The sequence below is a fragment of the Schistocerca cancellata genome, chromosome 9 (assembly GCF_023864275.1).
Source record: "Schistocerca cancellata isolate TAMUIC-IGC-003103 chromosome 9, iqSchCanc2.1, whole genome shotgun sequence".
NCBI classification, from domain to species: Eukaryota; Metazoa; Arthropoda; class Insecta; order Orthoptera; family Acrididae; genus Schistocerca; species Schistocerca cancellata.
This window is the reverse complement of record NC_064634.1, coordinates 292,785,952-292,794,227: the sequence shown is the minus strand read 5'-3', so window position 1 is coordinate 292,794,227 and position 8,276 is coordinate 292,785,952. Positions and strand designations below refer to the sequence as shown.

The window sequence follows — 8,276 nt, the reverse complement described above, 5'->3', positions numbered from 1 at the left end:
TCGAGGTGGGTCAATGTTTTCGGCGGGCGTAGTAACTCATTACAATTGCTAATGCCGCGCCTGGGCCGGGCTCGGCGCGCGCTCCGCCGGGTTGGCCGTCGCCGCCGCCGCCGCCGCCGCCGCCGTAGCAGCCGGGCCCCGGCTCGGCTCGGCGCGGCGCGGCGCGGCGTCCCGTATCTCATTCATACTTTTGCATAGTGATCAGGCTGGCTGCGCCGGCGAGGTGGGAGACGCGCCCGGCGGCCGCTGCAGTGCGCCGCGTGGCTTTAGCATGCAAAGACCGTCGTCGCCCGTGGCTCCGCCAGAACCGGCGACGCCGCCGTCCGGACCGACGCCGACGCCGCCCCCGTAGTGACGTCGCTCGCCGCCCGCCTCACGTGAGTCCTAGTCACGCCGCCCCCGTCACACGTGCGCGGCGCCGTTCATCTCTCTCTGTCTCTCTCTCTCTCTCTCTCCCTCTCTCTCTAACTCCCGCATGCGCAGTAGCTAGACTTATCAGCTTTGCTGCAAGTACATTAGCATAGTAGCGATTACGCCTTCATTCAGCATTACCGCACGCACTTGTCATATACCAATAGGCTGCTTTCTTGGCGTATCACATTATTACTTGTACCGCCACTGTCAAAGAGTAGTGCCCGGGCCGGCCTTTTGATCTTAGTGACAGTTTGCAAGATGTCTCGCAAGTGGATTAGCGACGTAATGATTACGCAGCTGTACTCCACCTACCCTCTGACAGCAACGTGTTGTTGAGTTCGAGTATCCATATAAGCCTGTACACTTTCCATGAGTAGTAGCAAATGGTTCAAATGGCTCTGAGCACTATGGGACTTAACGTCTGAGGTCATCAGTCCCCTAGAACTTAGAACTACTTAAACTTAACTAACATAAGACACCACACACATCCATGCCCGAGGCAGGATTCGAACCTGCGACCGTAGCAGCAGCGCAGATCCGGACTGAAGCGCCTAGAACCGCTCGATCACAGCGGCCGGCATGAGTAGTAACCTTGCCGGTATTTTGAACTTCGTGACGGTTTACATGATCCATTATGACTTGTACCGCCACTGTCCAAGTGTACTGCCCGGGCCGGCCTTTTGATCTTAGTGACGGTTTACAAGAAGTCTCGCAAGTGGATTAGCGACATAATGATTAGCTCTGTACTCAGCTGTACTCCACCTACCTTCAGCCACCAACGTGTTGTTCTGAGTATCCATACAGACCTGTATGTCAACTTTCAAAGAGTAGTAACCTTGGCGGTATTTTGAACTTCTCGGCTGTTTACATGATGCTTCAAACGTCACCAGTGTGCTTTAGAATATAGACCCGTTCGACACGAAACGGCTGTTAATGAATCAGTGTTGTCATTGATGCCATGACACTTCAGTTTCCAATGAGTTCCACGTTTCTCAGTAGGTCACGTGGGCGTGTCCTCAGTGTGCGTCAACCACTCCCCCTTCCGTTCCTTTAGAAAGCAAGGAAAGATGGAGCTTAATGTCAGATCGAGGTGAGCAGGAAATATTAGGCAGCACGGTCGGACTGGCATTTTAAACCCGTTCCTTCAGTATCCCTTTGATAGGAAACGAAGGGTGTCAGTAGCAAAGAGATCTGTATTTTAGTATTCAGTCATCAGCCAATTGGAAACTGATGACACTGATTACCGACAACCTTACATCTTCGGACCCTCACTTTTGCTATTTGTATTACTGAGTAGCATTTTATCAGTATCATTAACAGATGCCGAACTTGTTTTGTTTGATTCTTCCGTTAGTCACTCTTTTACTGTTTTGGGCAAATTTCAGTTAATAATTCGTAAAGTGGCGTCCTTTGTTATCACTCTGACAGCTTAAGAGATAGGAATGCGTGCCACAAAACCACAAGAAAAAAATACCATACATCTTACAGATTCTCAACTGGGAATAATGTAGAAGGTAATTTTTAGTTCACAAAAATTCTTGTCTATGATCGGAGATAATGAGAGATCTGATGAAAGTTTTCTTTCACTTTGGTGTTCCGACATTCTGCCGCAGAGCATAGAGCGGGCTATATTTAACAAGTTTATCTGCGAGGTCGTCCTTCGCTGCAAGTATAGAAACATTTGTTTTGTAAATAAAAACCGCCTTTTCTTGCTGCAGCCAGCTAGTTTTCACGGGTATTTTGCCTTTTGTAGTTACGTAATTTGTCTAAGTTATTACTATTGGCAGATAAACTAAGGTTTCTATTCAGTGCGTCACTATCACTTAAACTTGGTATCACTTACTGGCTACATATGTAGCCAAATAGGAACAAAACATAATTTCGTGCTTGAGATAGCTAATCAGATTAGTTGTAACATTAGTTGGTTGTTTTGGGGAAGGAGACCATACAGCGTGGTCATCGGTCTCATCAGATTAGGGAAGGATGGGGAAGGAAGTCGGCCGTGCCCTTTCGGAGGAACCATCCCGGCGTTTGCCTGGAGTGATTTAGGGAAATCACGGAAAACCTAAATCAGGATGGCCGGACGCGGGATTGAACCGTCGTCCTCCCGAATTGTAACTTAAGTCCAGCAATTTGCATGGACCATTGTATGTAATGCTTAACAACATATGTCCTGTGGCCTTGGTAGACGTCTCGTGGTCTGTGGACACTAGACGGGGGCGTGGTTTCTGCCGTCATATTTCCCGCCTTGCCGTGCCTCTTACGTCACGCAGATAGCTACAGGCAGCCGCTCGTGATAGGACGTCAGTGTTGAGTTCGCTACCGGTGTGGCCTAACCAGAATGGCACTTCCAGGAAAGTGTGACGTTTTTAATACTGTTATAAAACGCAATACTGTTCCCATGTTCCTTTACACATGGTAACAGCGTGGAAGCTTGCAACAAGGCGTCAAGTACTACAGTCGTTAATTAACCTTGGTTTTGTTTTGGTCATAAGCTACTACTAAATTTAAGGCAGATCAGAAAGAGAAAAAAATCATGAATCAGAAAACCGAGAAAAGCCTGAACCGTGGTGATAGGATAGGGGTTTTAAGCCGACTGTTCTCAAATGTAATAAAACTAGCTCACTCAAGGTCATCATTAGTTTACCTTTACAGCGAGATACATGTAGTCTTGGTCATAATGGTGCCGTAAATATTTCCAAATTGCTCCAATGGCACTTTTTTTAAGCATTCGATACTAGACTATTTGCATAAAAATTCGACGGAGGTACCAAAACTGTTTCTGTCTTTTGCTAAACTGCAAAGAGGGGAAAAAAATAGTTACACTCTTTTGTTTTGATGTATAAAGAATATTTTCAAATTTATCGGCAGTGCTGAAACTCCCCAGCAACTGATAGTGATAAGCAACTGAATTGTAAACAACTCAAAAGTGGCGTGTAGAACACCCTTCCTCGGTGGAACCAGTGGTGACAAGTGGCGTGGCCACGAAACACAAGCAACGACCTGCAACCGTGCTGGTCGATTACTCTTCGACGACTCATGGAGATTTAGTGGAGCAAATTCCGAGGTGGTCACATCCTTCCCTAGGGTGAACCAGATTTCGTCAATTTCAAAGGACCTCACGGCTCAGAAAAGCACTTTCTTTTCTGGTCATGAAGGATTAACAGAACGACTCTCATGGTGCTCGAGAGCGATGTTGTAAGCGAACAAACGGGTATACGTTGTCCGTAAGGAGGCCCTTTTCTCGTTCTGCACTGAGGGCAGTTGCAAGATAAATCATGGTTCCCATTGGAGTCCACATAAATTTTTGGTATTGTCCTGAATTGTGCTCCACCAGGAAGGAACGAAGAGGTTGGGATAAGTCACCGCGCGAATACTCAAATGTAGTCGCTTCGTTGATGTTCACTATTCGTTTGAATTAGGTTTTCTGTGGAGGTATGGTTCAAATGGCTCTGAGCACTGTGGGACTTAATATCTGAGAGATCATCAGTCCCCTAGAACTTAGAACTACTTAAACCTAACTAGCCTAAAGACAGCACACACAACCATGCCCGATGCAGGATTCGAACCTGCGACCGTAGCTGTCGCGCGGTTCCAGACTGAAGCGCCTAGAACCGCTCGGCCACATCAACCAGCTCTGTGGAGGTATCCTGTCCCTTTGCTGACCTCAATGCCTCCTGACGACGCACTGTATGCTGGTGCCCTTCGTGTGAATCCTGAGCATCAAATCCAGGAGACAGGGGATGTCTCTGTATTGTATGATGGTTCACAATATGTTTCCATTGTTATCCGATATCAACATACGCCTCTCCCGGCTGTTGTCAGTTTTTGTGACTGGAACCGCTACTTCTTGATCGAGTAACTCCTTAGTTAGATTCACAAGGACTGTGTACACCCTGCATGCCGCAATACTCGGCACACTCAAAAGGTCACGTATCCAAACGCTAGCCAAGCCCGGCCATCGTTTAACGTCGTTGATCTGACGGAAACCGGTGTTACCACTCCGGCAAGGCCGCTGGCACTGTAGACACTGCCTGACGGAATAAGTGATGCACCCAGAAGGGGAGGACGAACGAAATGGAACTTCACTGGTTGAGAGGGCGTGTGACACACCCACGAGCCAAAGAAACTTGTACACCTGCCTAACATCGTGTAGGGTCCCTGCGAGTACGCCGATGTGCCTAAACATGATGTGCCATGGACTCGACTAATGTCTGAAGTAGTGCTCAAGGGAATTGACACCGTAAATCCTGCAGCACTGCCCATAAATCCTACGAATACGAGGGCGTGGAGATCTCTTCTGAACAACACGTTGTAGCATCCCAGATATGCTCAACAATGTTCATCTATGGGGAGTATGGTGGCCAGCGGAAGTGTTTAAACTCAGATGAGTGTTACTGGAGCCACTCTGTAGCAATTCTGGACGTGTGGGGTGTCGCATTATCCTGCTGGAATTGCCCAAGACCGTCGGAATGCACAATGGACATAAATGGGTGCATGTGATCAGACAGGGTGCTTACGTGCGTGCCGCCGGTCGAGTCTTATCTAGACGTGTCAGGGGTCCCATATCACTCCCCACACCATTACAGAGCCGCCACCAGTTTGAACAATCCCCTGCTGTCATGCGAGGTTCATGATTTCATGAGGTTGTATCCATACCCGTACACGCCCATCCGCTGACAAGTTGAAACGAGACTCGTCCGACCAGGCAACATGTTCCCAGTCATCAACAGCCCAATGTCGGCGTTGACGGGCTCAGGCGAGGCGTAAAGCCTAGTGTCGTGCAGTCATCAAGGGTACACGCGTGGGCCGCCGAAAGCCCATATCGTTGAATGGTTCGCAAGCTGACACTTGTTGATGGTGCAGCATTGAAATCTGCAGCGATTTCCGGAGGGGTTGTACTTCTTTCAAATGTGTGTGAATTCTTAAGAGATCAAACTGCTGAGGTCATTGGTCCCTAGTCTTACTCACTACTGAAACTAATTCAGTTTAACTTAAAACGACACAAATACCCATGCCTGAGGGAGGACTCGAACCTCCGGTGGGAGGGGCCACGCAATGCGTGACATGGCGCCTCAAACAGCGTGGCCACTGACGCGGCTGCACTTCCTTCACGTTGAACGATTCTCATCAGTCGCGGTTGGTCCAGTTCTTGCAGGGTCCTTCTCCGGCCAAGCGATGTCGGAGATTTGTTTGTTTTACCGGCTTCCTAATATTCACGACACATTCGTGAAATGGTCGTAGGGTAAAATGCTCACTTTAACGCTACCTCGTAGATGCTGTGCCTCACAGCTCGTGCACCGACTATAACATCACTATCAAACTCACTTAAATCTTGACAACCTGCCATTGTAGCAGCGGTAACCGAGCTAACAACTGCGCCAGACACTTGTTGTCTTATGTAGGCGTTGCTGACCGTAGCACCGTATTCTGCCTGTTTACGTATCTCTGTACTTAAATATGCCTATACCGATTTCCTAGGCGTTTTTTTTATTTCAGTGATTACAATACTGAGTCACATTTACAAAGAACTTGGCAGTTCAGGCCCTCCCGACACTATGACTTTACACCTACTGAAGGCAGGATGCATACACTGAAGGGGGCATTCATATCCTCTCGAAGACAAGCTAAGCTGCAACTTCTACATCCTGTCCTTGATATCCTGGATAACAGCACTGAGGCGGAGCTGACTCCCAGATGGTACCAAACATGTTCTAAGCCAGCAGATCTGTTAATCGTACTGGCTACGGGAGTACCTGAACATCACGAAGACAATCCATTGAGACACTTGCCACGTGCGGAGGACTATTGTTTCATTGAAAAAGGGCAGAAAAATACCTTTGCATGAGGGGTAACACATGAGGTCGCTGGACGACCGTGGCATATCTCTGTGCTGTCAGAGTTCCCTCAACCAATATCAGCGCTGACCGGAAGTCACACACGGCTCCTGGTGCGGCAGCGCTGCTCTTCTCAAGAATGGAATCCAGGGCGCCGACGTACTGGCTGACGATGGGCATGAAGAGAAGTACCGATCTGTGTTTCATCGCGGAACACAATGCGACGCCATTCATCAGCAGTTCATGCTTCCCAATTACGGAACCATTCTGAACACAGCTGTCTGTACCGTATCGTTAACATCAGCCTATGCTTTGGTCGGTAATACACTGTTCTGGCTGCTGCTAGCCTCTGGCCAATGGTACGGGATGAGTCACAATGTTCCAAGAAGTGTATTGCTATTTAGAGAATGAGATTTTCACTCTGCAGCGGAGTGTGCGCTGATGTGAAACTTCCTGCCAGATTAAAACTGAGTACCGAACCGAGACTCGAACTAGGGACCTTCGCCTTTCACGGGCAAGTGCTCTACCATCTGAGCTACCAAAGCACGACTCACGCCCCGTCCTCGCAGCTTTACTTCTGCCAGTACCTCGTCTCCTACCTTCCAAACGTTACAGAAGCTCTCCTGCGAATCTAGCAGAACTAGCACTCCTGAAAGAAAGGATATTGCGGAGACATGGCGTAGCCACAGCCTGGGGGATGTTTTCAGAATGAGATTTTCACTCTGCGGCGGAGTTTGCGCTGATATGGAACTTCCTGGCAGATTAAAACTGTGTGCCGGACTGAGACTCGAACTCGGGACTTTTGCCTTTCGCGGGCTAGTGCTCTACCAACTGAGCTACCCAAGCACGACTCACGCCCCGTCCTCACAGCTTTACTTCTGCCAGTACCTCGTCTCCTACCTTCCAAACGTTACAGAAGCTCTCCTGCAAACCTTGCAGAACTAGCACCCCCGAAAGAAAGGCTATTGCGGATTCCTGGCGTAGCCGCAGCCTGGGGGATGTTTTCAGAATGAGATTTTTCACTCTGCAGCGGAGTTTGCGCTAATGTGAAACTGTATTGCTATTTATCCGCTAGCAGGTGCAGATGTGAAGGGATTACAGTGTACTTGGAGTACAATATGGCGACCCTTCCCTTGTGGTCGTCAGACGTAGGCCACCGGAATGTTTACGCTTAGTATGCCTGCTTTCACGTACCCGAACAGTCCAATATCCATTAACAGTCAGATTCGAACGCACCACAAATTTGCGTATTGCGCGATTGGACCAACCAGCGAAATTGAGACTCATAGTGACGCCGCTTTCAAACTCTTCTGGTCGCTGAATTGTGTACTCACAAGAGTACTATGAGGTACACGTGTAAGAAGTTAAATCGACATCGACCACGTTTTCTGGGTGCGTCACTTTTTCTCTCAGGCAGTTTAGTAGCTAGTGATCTGCTGTATGGCGGCCCTTCTGTCAGATGTGACAGTCCGAACTAGCTGAACACTACACCTGGTGCCGCTGGTACGTTATCTGTATCAACAATATTGTGCCACTGGCTTTACCAGAATCTAAGTGACCAGGGTAGTTTTCTGTTAGAATGGAGCTCAGGGTATTTAGTACGTAGGTGTTGGTGGTCCTTCGTAGATCTTCCATTTGTGACTTATCGCAGTCTGTAGGCGACCCATAGCTCACATTTTTATCTTCGTCTCGTCGCAATCTGCAATACGGAGGATCGCCTGTCCTATCAAGTTGTCATTCCGATACTACTAATTGTTTACATTTCGATCGGTAGATCTCGCTAACATCAGTTGAGGAGCTACTTGGATACCTGAACACAAGATTCTTGGTACTCTGACCACACTTAAAGGTTCCACGTGGGATAGACATATACACATGTCAAACATGATGTAGCTACATAAAGTGTCGGTGTACATGACCTTAAGAATAATCATTAAAATATTCTGTCCTTATCAGAAAATTTTAGCAATCACTAATTTTTATCAATGCCTGTAACGGACCTGAAAATGTCGACGATTCGGAGGG

General features: G+C 48.1%; 1 long non-coding RNA gene across 1 annotated transcript in view; it reads left to right on the top strand.

The window, feature by feature from the left end:
- The first annotated feature begins 248 nt into the window (after positions 1-248).
- LOC126100747 (uncharacterized) overlaps positions 249-8,276 on the top strand; it is a 439,006-nt gene continuing 430,978 nt past the window's right edge. The window contains exon 1 of the long non-coding RNA XR_007522204.1: positions 249-377. This is a non-coding gene — a long non-coding RNA (uncharacterized LOC126100747). The remainder of the gene's footprint in view (positions 378-8,276) is intronic.